The sequence below is a fragment of the Salvia miltiorrhiza genome, chromosome 2 (assembly GCF_028751815.1).
Source record: "Salvia miltiorrhiza cultivar Shanhuang (shh) chromosome 2, IMPLAD_Smil_shh, whole genome shotgun sequence".
NCBI classification, from domain to species: domain Eukaryota; kingdom Viridiplantae; phylum Streptophyta; class Magnoliopsida; order Lamiales; family Lamiaceae; genus Salvia; species Salvia miltiorrhiza.
Window position 1 is genome coordinate 16,373,116 of NC_080388.1, and position 19,427 is coordinate 16,392,542.

The 19,427-nt window shown below is 38.0% G+C and overlaps 2 long non-coding RNA genes across 2 annotated transcripts; both read right to left on the reverse strand.

The window, feature by feature from the left end:
- Positions 1 to 5,833: 5,833 nt before the first annotated feature.
- Positions 5,834 to 8,812, reverse strand: LOC131011375 (uncharacterized). The gene is made up of 2 exons (XR_009096876.1): positions 8,623 to 8,812; positions 5,834 to 6,099 (listed from the first exon to the last, which is right to left on the reverse strand). It is a non-coding gene; the product is annotated as an uncharacterized LOC131011375 (long non-coding RNA).
- Positions 8,813 to 15,645: 6,833 nt separating this feature from the next.
- On the reverse strand, positions 15,646 to 18,912 carry LOC131011376 (uncharacterized). Its single transcript, XR_009096877.1, has 2 exons — positions 18,396 to 18,912; positions 15,646 to 15,871 (listed from the first exon to the last, which is right to left on the reverse strand). It is a non-coding gene; the product is annotated as an uncharacterized LOC131011376 (long non-coding RNA).
- Between the last annotated feature and the right edge of the window lie 515 nt (positions 18,913 to 19,427).

The following is a 19,427-nucleotide window of genomic DNA, read 5'->3' on the forward strand; positions in this document are numbered from 1 at the left end:
AGAAGTCAGGGAAGGAGGCGCGACAAGAGCCTCCTGCTGTGGTTGTGAAGAATCTTGATAAGGGAGAGGGTCCGACTCCTGCATGGCAGCCCAAAGTTGATATTCTTAAACCTCTTTCAAGTCCTGATCTTCTAGACGCGGCTACAGTGTCGGTTAAGAAAAATGATCTCCCTCTGGCGGGGGATGCTAACCGATATCAAGCGCTTGATGAGGATGAGGAAGAGGAAGTGGAAGAGACTATCATTGCGGACTCCAATTATGAAGCAGAGGCTTTAAATGAGGAGGAAAATGATGGGTCACCTCACACGGACAAGGCTAGTGATAAGGAAGGCTCGAATGTAGAGGGAACTTTGGAGTTGTATCCTGGAGCTGTGGTAGAGCAACAACCGGTAGTTGGGGCAGAAGATTCAGCGAGCCAACGGGTTAATTCGCCGATGAAGGAAGTTGATTTTGATAAGACATCCATTCCTTCTCCGGATGACATGGCAAGTCGTATTATTAGGTTAGAGGAGCAAGTTAATCAGGGGATGCAGTTGCTCTCGGAGCAGAAGCGCGGACGTGGTTGTCCAAAGGGCTCGGTAAAGGAACGAGAGCCTGTACATGTAATTCCGGAAGGTTGTATTAAAAGTCGTCTCAGGAATGCGGAAGAAATGGGTCACAAGCCGAGGGAGTTTGTGGTTGACGTCACCAATAGGCCTAGTATGATTGCAATGAATAATGTCGTCCATAGGCGTTGGTCGGATGATTTGGATAATGATCCTGACTTTCCTTTTTGAGTTGTTCTCCTTCGCTTTTTAAGTTTTGTACCCTTAGTCTGCATCTTGTGCTTTCAAGGGATGTTTTTTTCTTTTTTACTTTTTAATAAATCTCAATTTAATAAATAAGAAATCTAGAAAATCTATTAGCGTATTAAGATTAACCATGTGAATTAAATTTAAATAATCTGACAAGTTTAATTAGGCTACCAAATCAAAGCCAAGAATTTACATAACTATCAAAATTTAATTTGTTAAACAAATTTAAAAAAGTAGCATATACTTTGAATCTGAAATATTGTTGCATAAACATAAAGAATAGCCATCTTTGCCTCACGGTTATAAATAGAGAAACATTCATTCGCAACTAAATAAAGCAACTTTCAACTGCAAAAAACCAACAAGCATTTAGAAATACTCAATATATCTTTTCTAGGGTGAAAATGATGAAGGGTGTGGTGGCAGCGTTCTGCATGGTTATTATTGTGGTGGCATAAATTCATGAAATTGAGGCGGTGACGTGCAACCCGAATGAGCTGAAATCGTGTTTGCCCGCATTAAATAGTGGGGGAAATCCGTCGGCGGAGTGCTGCAGTAAGCTGAATGAACAACAACCCTGCTTCTGCAAGTACGTGGCGGACCCATCTTTGAGACCCTACATCCAAAACCCCAATGCCAAGAAGTTGCTAACAAGCTGTGGCATCCCTATTCCTAACTACTCCTAATTTGATCATCTTTTTGAAATCAATTCGTGTTATACATTCTCTAGCTATAATGCAAACGTTTAAATAAAATTTCTTGCAACGAAATCGATGCGTTATATTCTTCTATATTGTTGTTTCGTTCATTGGACTCCACCATATTTTAGGAAATATTATAATTTTTAATAGTGTAAAATTGTGATTCGAAAATATATTTATGATATTCAATGTCATATAATCATATAATCAACCACCCAAGAATATTGTAACTTAAAATAAGGGAAAATAAGCTCATTTACTCGCGAGGAGCTTTGAGGAGCCAAAAGTTTTGGCTAAGTAACTCACGTAGCTGGCTCAGTGATGGTCCGGTAGCTCAGCAGCGCCTCGCGACCAGACACGGTGCAGTTCAGTGCATATATGGACATGTGACATGGCAAAGGGCGAACAAGCTTACCAGCAATTGCACCACATGGTGCGGATGTGGCAATAATTGGCATACATGTGGCACGCCTAGAGTCGGGAGACACACCTGTTTGAACCCGACCGCATGCACTTGTCCAATATTCTACCGCAAGCACCGGTTCAAGTTTAACCCCAACAACCACTTCACACCAGTTCATGAACAGCCACCTTCTGGCTATAAATAAGAGGCCCTCCCATGGTCAGAAAATTACATTCAGCATATCGAGTCGAATGTAGTTGAGTCTAGTTTCATATGTTTCATATAGTTCGAGGCTTAGGGGAGTTCCCAGTGCCGAATATCGAGTAATTCCCCAAAACATTGTGCATGTTAGTGTAAAACACCTTGAGTTCACTGAATCGTTGTATCTTCGAGTCATTTTTCGTTAAACCGCGAAGCACATATAGCCTGGCAATTTGTCTTACAGAGATATTGTCCAACACTAGCCTCAGTTATTTATGTTTACCCCCCTCCCAAACCAATAAGTGCCTTTTCTAGCATGTTTTGTCCTCACGCGCACGCTCCCTAAGAAACTTTTCAGGGGGTCACCCATCTTGGAATTGCTCCAAGCCAAACACGCTAAACCTTGGAGTTTCTTCCACGTGGTCACCAGAAAAAAAAGATGCATCTTGTTGGTATGAGTAGCCCAATCAAATCTTTTAAGCTCTCCTTGAATATGTCGTCTCATTCTAACATATTCTTGGACTCTCTCTCGTTCGAGTGTGTTCCAGTTCATCCATGTGCCTCTCCGCTGGGAAGTCTTAATTGGAGCTGCTCCAAGTTCGTGCCGCTTTTGCACCGGCGATCACTTCGTCCACGGGCGTCACAATATCCCTGCATGTATTTATTTATTACTATAATTTTCGATTTCCACAGCACTACTATACATTGTTAATATATATAGCAGTACCGCCATATATCATCTAAGTGTCAAGTATGTGAAACCTCACATGGTACAATAAAAAAATATTAATAGTATGTCACAAACAATGAAGAGAAAATTGTAGTATGAATTTCACTATATTTGTGAATGATCATATTATGTTTTCGTTTCAACCTATTTATGTTTCTTGAAAAATCCATGAACAACAATCCTTTTGCTAAACACCATATTATTTAGGTTTTTTCAATTTCACAAAATTAATCTATAACAAAAATCTTTATGTTATCTATCGTCTGTGACAATGCGTCATTCAATAGCATAGCCTTCCATGGATATGATTGACCATAATGTTCTACATCGTGACAATATTACTTACGACCACACCTATGACATTTACAATCTGGTATTTGCATAAAAATTATTAAATATTTACCATAGAAATCTATCTGTAAGGGGCGATGAACTTGAAAACTTAATTAATTACTTGTCTGTTAGGTCCAGAGGGTCTTGAATAGGTGTATGGGGGGGGAATACACCTATGGGCTATTTTTCAAATCCTCAATCAGAGAGATCTCAGTCAGAGATCAAAACAAAACTTTGCATGCAAACACAGACTCCTGTTTTACTGAAAACAGTTTTGACCAAACAGGATTGACGACTGATACTGAAAGCTCTTCAGTAAAGAGTTATCAGTTAAGTTGTTGGAACTTAACTGATGCACGTAAGGGCTTCAGTCGTGTTTGCTAAGACAGAGATGATAACACTTTTCCTAACTATCAAAAGATAGATCAGTCAGACTGATATCATACGCAGCGGAAATTAAACTTAGTTTCGCAATAGCCTTGGTGGAGCACGTTGTTGGTTGTTAGGTTACTCTTTGCAGTTAATCAGTGTTCAGTTTATCAATTGAAATAACACAAGTAAGAATGTAAAACTGAAAGCTGTAAACAATACAGAGACTTTTACGTGGTTCGAAAAAACCCTTTCCTACATCCACGGTTGGTTGATCAGACCAACAATCCACTCCGCAAGTGCTTAACAGGTGCACTGCAAACAAACTGTGTGCTTGCCGGGTGCACACAACCGTACCACTGAAGAAAACCCTTCTTCAGGACCCACGCTTCACTCGCGTCGGATTTCTCTGCTCAGCACAACCCGTGCTAAGACTTCTCACTCAGAGTCAAAGTACTTTCCTGAACTCCGAATCACTCAAACACTCTTTGGGGGGGGGGTTTGAACGAGTGCCAACTTCACTACAAAGAACAAGTTCTTTGAAGCAAGTTTGACCTTTGGCTTCTAGGTAAACAGAGGTTTGCCTAAGGTCTAAGAGAATATGTGTAATCAGTAGTGACTGATTTTGGCTTTGGAATTCTCTTCTTCGATTCAAGCTTTGGGGAGATTAAGCTTTAGGTTAAGTAGCAATTTCGGTAGAGCTTCAGCTTATGTCGTTGAATCGGTGAAGGTTGAAGTGATCCTCGAGCGCTATTTGTAGGAGAACTCTTGAATAGATCCGTTGGCATAGAACGTCATCAAGATTTCTTCCATTGGATAGCAATTCGAATTTGGGCTGAGGCTTCAATCTTCGAGGTTCCTTGTCTGGGTGGAAACGGCTCTCTTGATGGACAGAAGATGTGATGTCTCTGAAAAGTAACCACCAGATAGGAATGACCTCTGCAGAGATAAGGATATCCTGAGATCTCTGCATTTAATGCGGCTGTACTTTGTGAGTACGTGGCTTCCTCTGAACGTTGGAAGATCAGTCCTAGAAGGAATGTTCAACTGATACTTGACTTTAGTATCAGTCCATTGCGCGCATTAAGTAATCAGTCTTCAACTGATTCTTCAGTTGGTATCTGCAGTCTTCAGTCCTTCGTTCTTCAGTCTTCAGTCTTCGACACCGCAAGCTAAACTAGAACCGAACTCTAACACTTGAGTTCAAAGCAATTCTAGTCTATTACAATTAAGTCCTATGAATTTTGGTATCATCAAAACAAGGGTTAGGATATTCCACAAGGTTCCCAACAATTTCTCCCTTTTTGATGATGCCAAAACCACACAATAGTTCTAGACAACAAAAAGACTGAACTCACAGTACAAGTTCTAAACCTGGGGTGAAAACAGTTCCCCCTTAACAATAGAACCTAAAAACTTGTACTTAGAGTTAAGAATGAAACAGTTCTAAAAACAGAACAAGGAGAAGTCAGAAAAACATAATCAGAGCCTGGACAAAGAGTCATTGTCTTCAGGTTGAGATAAAAAAGAAGTTCTTTTTATTAATAAAAGACTGATAAGCCATCAGTCGAGGTACAGAGCAAGACTTACATTGGAGTAAAAAAGAAAAAAAAAACAACATGGGAAACCCATGGACTCCAGCAGTCTGCTTGGTTGCGCCTTGAACTTCTTGATCTTCATCTTCTGTCTTCGTGTCTTCATGTTCCTAAGCTTATTCCACTCTCACTTGTTTTCCGTTGATTTGAGGTCTTTATTGGAACGTCATCCTTACAACTTCTGGTGATCCTTTGTTGTCCCATCTACAGTCAAGAGTTAGAGGACATGAGCAACCTTAAGGAAGGTTTCTCTCTGACTTCTGACCTTCCCCCTTTTTGGCAACATCAAAAAGAGAGCTGATAATGGAGGCAATGATCAGACGGTACCCAACTCCTAGTCTCAGAAGATCGTGAGAAGATTCGAGAACATGGTGAGTCCAGATATGCAGAAGAGGAGGACGCCAGTGATGAGGTGAGGAGAGGAGGGAGACGGAGAAGGCAAAGGAGGACAAGAAAACGTAGAAGACGAAAGATAGAAGAAGGCTGCCTTGGAAAGAGGAGAGGACTGCCTTATGAGGAATGAAGAGTTGGTGAATTGGAAAGAAAGAGAGAAGGAAAGATGGGCGTGAGAAGGAAGAATTGTCACAGCCCGCCCTAACTAGGGATAGTTAGGCCGAGTGATCCACGACTAGGGATGGGGTTAAAGAAGAAGGGGAAGAAAAGGGGCGTCATTTATAGCCGTAAAACTTACTCATCTTAATAAAACTCGTCATTTTTATTCATTAATACTCAATTGAAAACAGTCTATGAAAGACTGCATAAAAGTTAATTAATATCATTAATCAAGTTATACATCATATGCAACCATTCTCTTAAGACTCAAAGTATGACATAACATACTATAACATCAACAACATCTTGCAGCGGAAAGTAGCTAGACATATGTATGAAGACATATTCTAGACAGGTTAACTATTTATTAACAACCCTGGAGACTCCGCTCATTGCAGCACCATCATCACATCAGCTCAACCTGCACATTTAGAAAACATATGCAGGGCTGAGTACAAAAGCACTCAGTGGGCACGTATGCCTAGGTATAAAAATACATGCTTCAAAACTATAAATTGTCATGCCATCATAATCAGTACAGCAAGGGAGTTTTTCGCTAAAAAGGCCCAAGCTTACTAAGTTCATTTGTGATTCTTAAAGTTCGTCTGATCAGACTAAGTTCTTTTGTAATCTATCATATCTGAAACTGTGTGCCGGAGAGGTGGCCACCTCTCACGGTCACTTGACCGGCCAACCCGCTAGATGACTCACGGTCACTGGTGTACACTAGCCCTGGCAGGATAGCTATCAACTGCTCAGGACCCGAATTCGATTGCATCATTGGCAAAGCCAAAGCAGATAGATATCATACTAAAATTGAAACATTTTATGGCAAGACAATAGTTGAAATAACTTTAACTCAAAGATTTTGTCATGAAATAACTTGCTTGAACGTAACATTTAAACTCATTTGATATATATGAAACTGAAATTAACAGTTAGATCATCTCATGCATTCATTCGTATAAGAGGCCTACGACACGCAGGGGATCTCTATATACATATAGTAAAAGTAATGCCCACCTCGTTGTGTCTCTGTATCAATGAGTAACGTCACTCTCTCCCTCAAGTCGTTACTTCCCAAAAGGACCTTCATCGTTATGAAGAATTGGTGAGAAGTTATAAAAGAAACCTCGATTAATAATCTAATCTCTTTTATGAAACATTAGTATCTCTAATGTTCATCTCTCTTGATTGTTAATCAATATAACAATTATTATCTCTCGTCATTACTCATTAATTATAACATCCTTATGTTATAATTAGCAGCGCTTCAATTAAAAGAAATATTTAACACATCGAAAAGTCCACTTTCTTAGCAGATCTATTCGCTCTCATCTCGTCTAATTAACCAATTAGAAAGTTAAACTTTCCATTAGGCATGTATTTGAGTCACGGGTCAACAAGAATCGACTATGCTCAAATTCTAATTTCACTAAAAATTTCGACATGACCTATTCATATATAATGTCAGCCACGAGATTTCAACGCGTGAATCTCACTACGTGAACTCGTCTCTCGACTCAAAACTTAACATCTTGACATCTTTTCAACGCAAACCAAACAATTCAAAATCATCAAAACTCTTTATCAGTAAACTATCATTTATACTCGACACCAATTGTTCGAGTGTCAGATACCAACATTTATGTGCGTTAATCATAACTCTCACAACTCACACCATTTAGTCATATCGTATCATCCATCAAAACAAATATAATCAAGTTGTTTTCTAGAAAGTTTTGCTGTTTTTGTGTCATCTTTAAAAATTCATAACAACCAACTCAATCATCATAAACTCTCATACCAATTGATCTCAAAAACTTCATGAAGTGTAGTTCACTCTAAAAATGGTAGTTAACCAAAAAGGTTAAAGGTTTTTGGAGATATTGCTCTTTTAGTGCAGGCTGTCAAAGATTGACAGTTTCTGCCAATTTTGTTTAGGCCATTAGAAACCAAGGCAAACCTTAATAAAATTCCATCAAATTTAATCAGCCAAAACTAAAGGTATCCTTGAAGATTTGGTTAAAATTTCACAAGAGAAAACGTTCATATGATCTGCCAAATAAACAATGAAACTCATACACTTTTACTGTTGGAAAAATATGACAGCAGAACAGGGCATTTTTGAAATAATAAACTGCTCTGTTTCAGAGGTCATAAAAATCGAAATCTTATGTTTTTAGAAAAGTATTGAAGTCTAGTTTCGTTTAAAAAAAACGGTGATGCAAAATCCTTCATGGATTAATAGATATAAACGTTTTTGTGAAGTCTACCAACAGTTGACAGATTCTGTCAAGGATTTTTTCAAAATATCTTTAAAATAGCAAACATCATCCAAAAGACATGAAATTTTGCAGCGACGAAATACACATATCATAGATAAACATACTAAAATTTCAGAGCCATCAAGCAATGAAAACTCATCGAAACATAAGCTTGAAACTGCTGTAAAATTTTGACAGAATTCCAGTTTTAATTTCGTTCAACAATTATCATCCATAAATTGTAAATCAATTAGCATGCTCATGTGACATCGTAGAACACATATACGCAATAATATTCATTATGCAACGTCTCAAACTTCACGAATTTAAATAATCATACTCCAAAAATTTATACAATTTTCGTGCTTGGAAAAATACGAATTTAATATATATCGATTCTAGCATACCCCTAAGCACAAATATCAAGTCAAAACGATCAAACAAAAATCGAAAGACAAGCTAATATGTGAAAAACGGGGCTGCCCTCATGGGTTTCATAGCTACGGTTCGTTCCGTTCTTACTCCCTTCATTAAACATGCTCAACATCTACCCAAGAACAACATACTAAAATTTCACGACGATCCGACGTCGTTCCAAAATAAAGTCGAGAATCGACGTTTTTCGACGTCGACGAAAATCGAAAAGAAAACCATCAAAACGTAGGTAGAGATCTTACCTACTTAGATACGTGATCGAAAAGATGATCGGCGCTCGTCTCGGTGCTCAAATCGGAGGTCAAAAGCTCCAACTCCTCAACAATGGTGTTATGCGTGAGTTTAGTGTGTGTTTTAGGTGTTGTGTGTGTGAGTTAAAAGTGTTTGGCTGAAACAAACGTGTAATATGTGTGAGTGAGTGAGTTTGGGCGGTTGGGGGGGGTGGTTAGGGGTAGGGTAGGTTAGATATTTAGGATATTAACCCGTTAGTCGTTAAATATCTCGTTTCGTCTCGTCTCGTTTTAACGACTAACTACCCATACTCTTCGTTACTCGCCCTCTCAACTCCTACTCACTTTTATTACACTCGTAATTCTATATAAATATAGAAAATACAAGCTCGTTCTCGAAATTCTGATAAACGAGATTTACACGTTTATCGAGAAATCCCGATTTAATATTCACTCGTCGTCCAAAAATAAAAACTTTCATTATTGGACTCGTATCGAAAAACTAAGAATATTTCTCGACGACGTGCACGTAAGATTTTGAAAGTCGACAAAAAGACGAAATAGCCGTACTTTACTATTCATCGTCAAAAAGTCAAAAATTTCAAAAACGTCTTAACGGACTCAGATTTCACTTCCGAGTTCACCGTTCTCATTCAAATAGTTATCTAGAATTATTCAAATACTCAAACTCAAATACGGATATAATCCCACATCATCCTCACATCATCAAAAGAACATCTCAACATCTTTAAAATATAACAACAAAACTTCATATAACTCTTCATCTCTTTACAAAGTAAATCAAACAAGGGATCTAAACCCTAATTACTCAAACTTAAGCAATTAACACGTCATCAAAAGCCCGGGTGTTACATACCCTCCCCCTTAAAATAAATTTCGTCCCGAAATTTGTACCTCCTGTAAATGTTTCGGGTACTTCTCTCACATCTTATCCTCAAGCTCTCTTTCCACTTCTTTCTAACTATCATATCTCCATTGGACCTTATCCAATGCAATCGACTTATTACTCAATTGCCGAATTTTATGATCTAGCATCATCTGAGGTCTCTCTTCATAACTCAAGTCTGGTTCTAAGATCATTTCTTCTTAGTAAACCACATTGTTTGGGTCGAAAATATATATCCTCTCAATTGTGACACGTGAAACACGTTATGCACATTTCCAAAGCTAAGGTGGCAAAGCCAACCTATACGCTATTGGACCTATCTTTTGCAATATCTCGTAAGGACTTATAACTCTGGGTCTAAGCTGTCCTTTAACTCCAAATCTATTCATCCCCTTTGAGGGTGAAACCTTCAAGAAAACTTTGTTTCCTATCTCGAAACTTTGTCTCACATCCTATAGGCAAACTCAATTAGTGGCAACACATTCTCCCTGATGTACTCCTCTATCAAGGATAGTAGTTCTTATCATATCTTCTATCGTCTGCTATGCTAAAATTCATCCTTGTACCCAACTCTTTCTGTAACTCATCCAAAAACGTGATGTAAATTTTTTTTTTTATTGATCTCTTTCTGAGGTGATCTTACATCGGTACTCAAAGCAATCTTATAATCTCACGAACGTACAATTGTGCTAACTTATCTGGTCCATACGCGATTAGGATCGGTATGAAATGTGCAGATTTTGTTAGTCGATCTACAATCACCCAAATTGCTGTATTTTCTCTTTGACTTTTGGGTAAAGCTGTCACAAAATCCATCGTTATGTGATCCCATTTCTACTCGGGAATCTCCAACGGTTTTAACTTCCCATAGGGTCGTTGGTGTAATGCTTTCACTTGCTGACAAGCTAAGCATCGCTCTACAAACAAAGCTATGTCTCGTTTCATTCCGTCCCACAAAAATCTCTTTTTTTTTCCACAACCTGATACATCTGTGTGCCTCCTGGGTGGGCGGTGTAAGGCGTGTCATGAGTCTCACTCATGATCGTATTCTTAAGTTCATCATCGCGGGGAATGCATCTTCTCCCCTTAAAATAAGATAGCATTGTCTGATGTTTTTTTTTTTTTTTTTTTTGTAACTCTTGAGATCTCCTGCTCTTATCATTTCTCAGTAACTTGTTCATTGTCTCATCTTTCCTTGTGCTTCAATCACCATTTTCCTCAAACTAGGCATCGTCGCAACAATACTCGCTATCGTCCCTGGTGGTTTTATCATCTCTATCCTCATCTTGTCAAAGTCCTTTATAAGCTCATCCCTCTCTCGTGAGAAGACATCCTAACTTTGACGAGACCTTTCGGCTCAATGCATCGGCTACTACATTGGCCTTGCCAGGGTGATAGTTAATGTCGCAGTTAACATCCTTTACTAATTCGAGCCATCTCATTTGCCTCATGTTAATATCCTTATGCTTGAAAAAGTATTTCAAAGTTTTGTGGTCCGTGAAAATCTCACATCTAACTCCGTAGAGATGATGTCTCCAAATTTTCAGGGCATGCACAACGGCTGCAAGCTCTAAATCATGCGTTGGATAATTTATCTCGTGGGGTCTAAGTTATCGTGATGCATAGACTATAACTCTTTCTTCTTGCATCAAAACACATCCTAGCCCACTCTCTAACGCATCTGCGTAGATGGTATACTCTTTATCCATTTCTAGACTATCAGCACTGGTGCTGTAGTCAATTTCCTTTAAGCTCTTAAAAACTCTCTTTACACTCCTCTTTCCAATTGTACTTAACTTCTTTTCTCGGTCTTGCTATCATGGAAAATCCTTTAATAAACCTCTGATAGTATCCTGCTAAACCTAAAAAGTTGCGAATCTCGTTAGGCGTAGTTGGTGATCTTTACTCATGTACAACTTGTACCTTGACGGGGTCAACTTTAATTCCTTCGGATGATACAATATGTCCTAGAAAAGTTACTTCGTTCAACCAAAACTCGCACTTGGTGAATTTGGCAAAAAGCTTCTCAACTCTTAGCGTTTCCAACATCGTTCTCAAATGTTTTGGCGCTCCTTCTCATTCTTCGAATAGATGAGAATATCATCTATGAAAACTAGGATAAATTTATCCAGTTATTGATGGAACACTCGATTCATGTGATCCATGAAAACTACTGGTGCCTTCGTCAAACCGAATGGCATAACTATGAACTCATAGTGCTCATACCTCATTTTAAAAGCTGTCTTAGGTGTATCCTCCTGTCAAAGTTTCAACTGGTGGTAATCTGATCTCAAGTCAACTTTTAAGAAAAAGCTCGCTCCTCTTAATTGATCAAACAAGTCGTCTATCCTCGGTAAAGCATATTTGTTCTTGAGTGTCAATTTATTCAGTTCTCGATAATCTATGCACATTCTCAACGTGTCATCCTTCTTTTTGACAAAAAGGACTGGTGCTCCCCACGGGAAAACACTAGGTCAAATAAAACCTAACTCGAGCAATTCTTGCAGCTGAATCTTCAGCTCTTGTAGCTCCTTAGGCGCCATTCTATAGGGTGCCTTCGACACTAGTGCTGATCCAGGTTCTAGGTCGATAGTGAACTCCAACTGTCTTGTTGGTGGCAATCCTGGTAAGACCTCGGGAAATACATCTCTATATTCCCTTACCACTACTACATCCTCAAAGTTTTTACTTGATTCTCCTTCATCATTCAAGTAAACTAGGTAAGCTTGTGCTCATTTCTTCTTTACCAATTTCGATGCCTGAAGTGCCGAAATGATTGAAATTCTCTTCTTTCTATCAATGTCGTGAAAACATGTCTGTTCCTTCCCAGGTGGTTGGAAAGTTATCTGTCTCTTCTTACAATCAATCGGGGCAAAGTTCTCTTCTAACCAGTCCATCCTTAGAATAATGTCTACGTTCCACATAGGCATTAAGTGCAAGGTTCTTGTTTTCATCTTTAGTGATCATAACTCAAGCTCTAAGTTAGAAATCATGTGAGAAACTGTAGTAGCTCTTCCTACAGGAGTGATTACTCTCAACTCGGGACTAGCTTGTTTTGGTTCGAGTTTGAAGGTAACATGCTTCAACCAATTAAAGAATGCGAAGCTCCTGTATTAAACAGGATTCTAATTGGTGCATCCAATAACTTGCCCATACTACCTTAAAGTCCTGCCTTAAACCAGCACTTAAAACTCAGACATCTCTTCATCAGTATCCATCTTCTGATGAGCGAACGTGTTAGCTCACAGAATTCTCGATTATACTCTACAACCGATTTCTTTCCTTGCATCAAACTTCGATAATCAGCCTCTCGCTGCTTACTGTACTCCTCTGTACATACTTCTCAAGAGTAGTCTTCAATTGTTCTCAAGTGTAGTTTGCCAGTTGCTCGGGTGTTAAAGTCCTCTGACGTGCCTCTCACTGGTCTTATACATCAAAAGAATCTACTAGGATAACTCAAAAGTTGTAAGGGTTCAACCCTAGAATGACATCAAAACAAATTGTTGCAAACAAAATTGTTCAAGAGACTCAAATGAATGACCCGAGGGTAGAATGAAGTAACTACCAGGTCGAACAAAAATGACCTAGAGTAAGAACCCATCTGGCTTTTCAACCGAAAGTTGAAACACATGGGTTTATAAACCCAAAACACGTCTACTGAGATTTGGATCATGCGGACTGGCCAGGTCCAACATAATCACTCCCCAGTCACACGGGATATACTATCCCGAACTTGGAAATTCTGTGTCTTCTAAACCCTCAACATACTATACATAACAAAACTTAAGTTCACACCAGCAAGCTAAAAGCTTAAACTCAGGGTCCTATGTTCTAGACTCTTGTTTCGAAAGTTCAATATTTTTCGACTCTCCTCTCATGTTGCGGTGGTGGTGGCGGAGTATTATCCCGCCTATCCTTCACATCACACTCTTGATGACATCTTTGAGGCATTTTGTAATCACAAAAGAAAAACTCAACTCGACCAACGCTCTAAGCATCCTCAAAACTCAAGTTCAATTTACTAACTCAACTTTAAGGAAAACCCTCACGGTCACCTTAACATTCATCTGTAAGGCAATAAGCACTCACGAAATGCTAACAAAAAGACCACTCTGGTCAACCTAATATATCCATCAGTAGAATGCCTCTTTTTAGAGGGCTTACATAAAGGGGTTATTTAAACCCTACAAAAACCATAGTATCTATCGTAATGTCCCTTCTAAACCGACACCATTAATAGTACTATGTCTCGGTCTGGACCTCCTACGGTAACTGCTACCAGTTAACTCATCTAGTTGCTACTTTAGCACACTAGGAACATCCATCTATTTAACATCAGTAGGGTACTATATTCGCATGCTTATCTATCATCATGTCAAAATCTCAAGTACCAGTATCTCCTAAGTAAGTTATATACATCGCAATGTAATTGCAACTAATCAAAAACAAAGGTGTACTGCTCATACTCTCAAGATCATCCTTAGCTCTAGCCTACATCGGATTCTCTTCTCATCCTCATCAACTCTAGCCCTCCTCGGCTACTTCTCATCCTCATTATCGTTTATCATTTTATCATCTTTGGTAACTGATACTCAAGGATCGACTCGATATCTACTACACTCTTCTAGAGTCCCTGGTAGAAAACAAGCATCCGGTCAGTAGATCCGCATAGAAAATCTGGGTATCTGTAACAAATCTCATCTCCTGTGGGTCCAATGCTCAAGACAACATGTCCCATCATATTGAGTGGCTTTCTTCCTTGCTCAATCCTACCACTCGATTGGTAGCACGGGGACTAGGTGCACGATGCCATCCAGTCTAGTAACAACCATAAGGCTTTCATCCTTTCATAGTCTATGAACATGTGTTTGAAAATCTGCTAGGGTATCTCTGTACCACATACTGTACGCCTCGTCCTCGTATCCGATCTTTCCTGAGTTCGGTCTCACAACAGTCCACTTTCGTGCAGTGCCAACAGTCCTGGCCAACCTATAAGGAGAATTTAAAGGTGACTCTAGGAACTAACTCTACTTGGCTCCAGCAACAGAAATAAACAAAACATAACTTAGCAAAACTCCTATTAAGTAGTACTGTTATCTTAAAACTCAAGCTCAAAACATCTAAATTCTCATCTCGTCCCATCTTTACTTAGTAGGGAATCTCTGTAAACAATGATATTAGATCCCTTAATCTAAATCATCGTGACTCAGTAAGACAACTCAACAATTCTCTCTCAAAGCCATCTCCAAAGACTATGGCTCATGATACCTCCTCAAGTACCATTAAGGTTGCGTGAGCAAAACTCGCGTCACAAAATAACTCAACATATCGTACAATATCTCATTGCAGCATGCTAATAACTCATCATTAATCATGCTATTATACTCAAGCTCATAACTCAAACTCATAACTCAAACCAACAAGTACTTAAAGCAATTGCTAATTCTCTCAAGCTTTAGCTCTAAGTTCTCATTTCATCCTTCTACTTAGTAAAAAAAATCTCTCTTAACAATGACATTAGATTCCTTCATCTAAATCATCGTGACTTATCACAACTGCTCAAACAATTCTCATCACAAAACATCTCAAATACATCACATCATAACTCATAATTATGCATCCTCAATCATATAACATCATACGATACAAACGCTCTCATGATTCATCATGTAACCTCAACATATGCTCTTACAACATAATAACTCATTATTAATCATGTTGTCATCCTCAAACTCAAACTATGCATCTTCAAAGCATAACATCATAACTCATCATATAACCTCAACATCATGCTCTTCAAAATTTAACGTCAAATAAACTTTGAAATTTTACATACCTCGTTGAGCCTGGTGTGATGGTGCGCTGAGCTCATGGTTGTTAATAACTATTAGTCTAGTGACTCATTCTAGACTAAACTCAAGACTTCTAATTCAGAGCTTAACCTTCGCTCTGATACCACTCTGTCACAGCCCGCCCTAACTAGGGATAGTTAGGCCGAGTGATCCACGACTAGGGATGGGGTTAAAGAAGAAGGGGAAGAAAAGGGGCGTTATTTATAGCCGTAAAACTTACTCATCTTAATAAAACTCGTCATTTTTATTCATTAATACTCAATTGAAAACAGTCTATGAAAGACAGCATAAAACTTAATTAATATCATTAATCAAGTTTTACATCATATGAAACCATTCTCTTAAGACTCAAAGTATGACATAACATACTATAACATCAACAACATCTTGCAGCGGAAAGTAGCTAGACATATGTATGAAGACATATTCTAGACAGGTTAACTATTTATTAACAACCCTGGAGACTCCGCTCATTGCAGCACCATCATCACATCAGCTCAACCTGCACATTTAGAAAACATATGCAGGGCTGAGTACAAAAGCACTCAGTGGGCACGTATGCCTAGGTATAAAAATACATGCTTCAAAACTATAAATTGTCATGCCATCATAATCAGTACAGCAAGGGAGTTTTTCGCTAAAAAGGCCCAAGCTTACTAAGTTCATTTGTGATTCTTAAAGTTCGTCTGATCAGACTAAGTTCTTTTGTAATCTATCATATCTGAAACTGTGTGCCGGAGAGGTGGCCACCTCTCACGGTCACTTGACCGGCCAACCCGCTAGATGACTCACGGTCACTGGTGTACACTAGTCCTGGCAGGATAGCTATCAACTGCTCAGGACCCGAATTCGATTGCATCATTGGCAAAGCCAAAGCAGATAGATATCATACTAAAATTTAAACATTTTATGGCAAGACAATACTTGAAATAACTTTAACTCAAAGATTTTGTCATGAAATAACTTGCTCAAAGGTAGCATTAAACTCGTTTGATAGATATATAAAACTGAAATTAACAGTTAAATCATCTCATGCATTCATTCGTATAAGAGGCCTACGACAAGCAGGGGATCTCTATATACGTATAGTAAAAGTAATGCCCACCTCGTTGTGTCTCTGTATCAATGAGTAACGTCACTCTCTCCCTCAAGTCGTTACTTCCCAAAAGGACCTTCATCGTTATGAAGAATTGGTGAGAAGTTATAAAAGAAACCTCGATTAATAATCTAATCTCTTTTATGAAACATTAGTATCTCTAATGTTCATCTCTCTTGATTGTTAATCAATATAACAATTATTATCTCTCGTCATTACTCATTAATTATAACATCCTTATGTTATAATTAGCAGCGCTTCAATTAAAAGAAATATTTAACACATCGAAAAGTCCACTTTCTTAGCAGATCTATTCGCTCTCATCTCGTCTAATTAACCAATTAGAAAGTTAAACTTTCCATTAGGTATGTATTTGAGTCACAGGTCAACAAGAATTGACTATGCTCAAATTCTAATTTCACTAAAAATTTCGACATGACCTATTCATATATAATGTCAGCCACGAGATTTCAACGCGTGAATCTCACTACGTGAACTCGTCTCTCGACTCAAAACTTAACATCTTGACATCTTTTCAACGCAAACCAAACAATTCAAAATCATCAAAACTCTTTATCAGTAAACTATCATTTATACTCGACACCAATTGTTCGAGTGTCAGATACCAACATTTATGTGCGTTAATCATAACTCTCACAACTCACACCATTTAGTCATATCATATCATCCATCAAAACAAATATAATCAAGTTGTTTTCTAGAAAGTTTTGCTGTTTTTGTGTCATCTTTAAAAAATTCATAACAACCAACTCAATCATCATAAACTCTCATACCAATTGATCTCAAAAACTTCATGAAGTGTAGTTCACTCTAAAAATGGTAGTTAACCAAAAAGGTTAAAGGTTTTTGGAGATATTGCTCTTTTAGTGCAGGCTGTCAAAGATTGACAGTTTCTGCCAATTTTGTTTAGGCCATTAGAAACCAAGGCAAACCTTAATAAAATTCCATCAAATTTAATCATCCAAAACTAAAGGTATCCTTGAAGATTTGGTTAAAATTTCACAAGAGAAAACGTTCATATGATCTGCCAAATAAACAATGAAACTCATACACTTTTACTGTTGGACAAATATGACAGCAGAACAGGGCATTTTTGAAATAATAAACTGCTCTGTTTCAGAGGTCATAAAAATCGAAATCTTATGTTTTTAGAAAAGTATTGAAGTCTAGTTTCGTTTAAAAAAAACGGTGATGCAAAATCCTTCATGGATTAATAGATATAAACGTTTTTGTGAAGTCTACCAATAGTTGACAGATTCTGTCAAGGATTTTTCAAAATATCTTTAAAATAGCAAACATCATCCAAAAGACATGAAATTTTGCAGAAACGAAATACACATATCATAGATAAACATACTAAAATTTCAGAGCCATCAAGCAATGAAAACTCATCGAAACATAAGCTTGAAACTGCTGTAAAATTTTGACAGAATTCCAGTTTTAATTTCGTTCAACAATTATCATCCATAAATTGTAAATCAATTAGCATGCTCATGTGATATCGTAGAACACATATACGCAATAATATTCATTATGCAACGTCTCAAATTTCACGAATTTAAATAATCATACTCCAAAAATTTATACAATTTTCGTGCTTGGAAAAATACGAATTTAATATATATCGATTCTAGCATACCCCTAAGCACAAATATCAAGTCAAAACGATCAAACAAAAATCGAAAGACAAGCTAATATGTGAAAAACGGGGCTGCCCTCATGGGTTTCATAGCTACGGTTCGTTCCGTTCTTACTCCCTTCATTAAACATGCTCAACATCTACCCAAGAACAACATACTAAAATTTCACGACGATCCGACGTCGTTCCAAAATAAAGTCGAGAATCGACGTTTTTCGACGTCGACGAAAATCGAAAAGAAAACCATCAAAACGTAGGTAGAGATCTTACCTACTTAGATACGTGATCGAAAAGATGATCGGCGCTCGTCTCGGTGCTCAAATCGGAGGTCAAAAGCTCCAACTCCTCAACAATGGTGTTATGCGTGAGTTTAGTGTGTGTTTTAGGTGTTGTGTGTGTGAGTTAAAAGTGTTTGGCTGAAACAAACGTGTAATATGTGTGAGTGAGTGAGTTTGGGCGGTTGGGGGGGTGGTTAGGGGTAGGGTAGGTTAGATATTTAGGATATTAACCCGTTAGTCGTTAAATATCTCGTTTCGTCTCGTCTCGTTTTAACGACTAACTACCCATACTCTTCGTTACTCGCCCTCTCAACTCCTACTCACTTTTATTACACTCGTAATTCTATATAAATATAGAAAATACAAGCTCGTTCTCGAAATTCTGATAAACGAGATTTACACGTTTATCGAGAAATCCCGATTTACTATTCACTCGTCGTCCAAAAATAAAAACTTTCATTATTGGACTCGTATCGAAAAACTAAGAATATTTCTCGACGACGTGCACGTAAGATTTTGAAAGTCGACAAAAAGACAAAATAGCCGTACTTTACTATTCATCGTCAAAAAGTCAAAAATTTCAAAAACGTCTTAACGGACTCAGATTTCACTTCCGAGTTCACCGTTCTCATTCAAATAATTATCTAGAATTATTCAAATACTCAAACTCAAATACGGATATAAAATCCCACATCATCCTCACATCATCAAAAGAACATCTCAACATCTTTAAAATATAACAACAAAACTTCATATAACTCTTCATCTCTTTACAAAGTAAATCAAACAAGCGATCTAAACCCTAATTACTCAAACTTAAGCAATTAACACGTCATCAAAAGCCCGGGTGTTACACCACTTTTGGCGGACGGAGGGAGTATCATTTTTTTCATTTTCGTTAGTCCCTTATAAATATATCACATCTATTTTACGAGATGACCTAATGCAACCTTTGATATTTTTATCCCTCAAAAACTTTAAGGGCATGTTTGTTTGGCACGGATTCTGTCCTGGAAAAGTAATC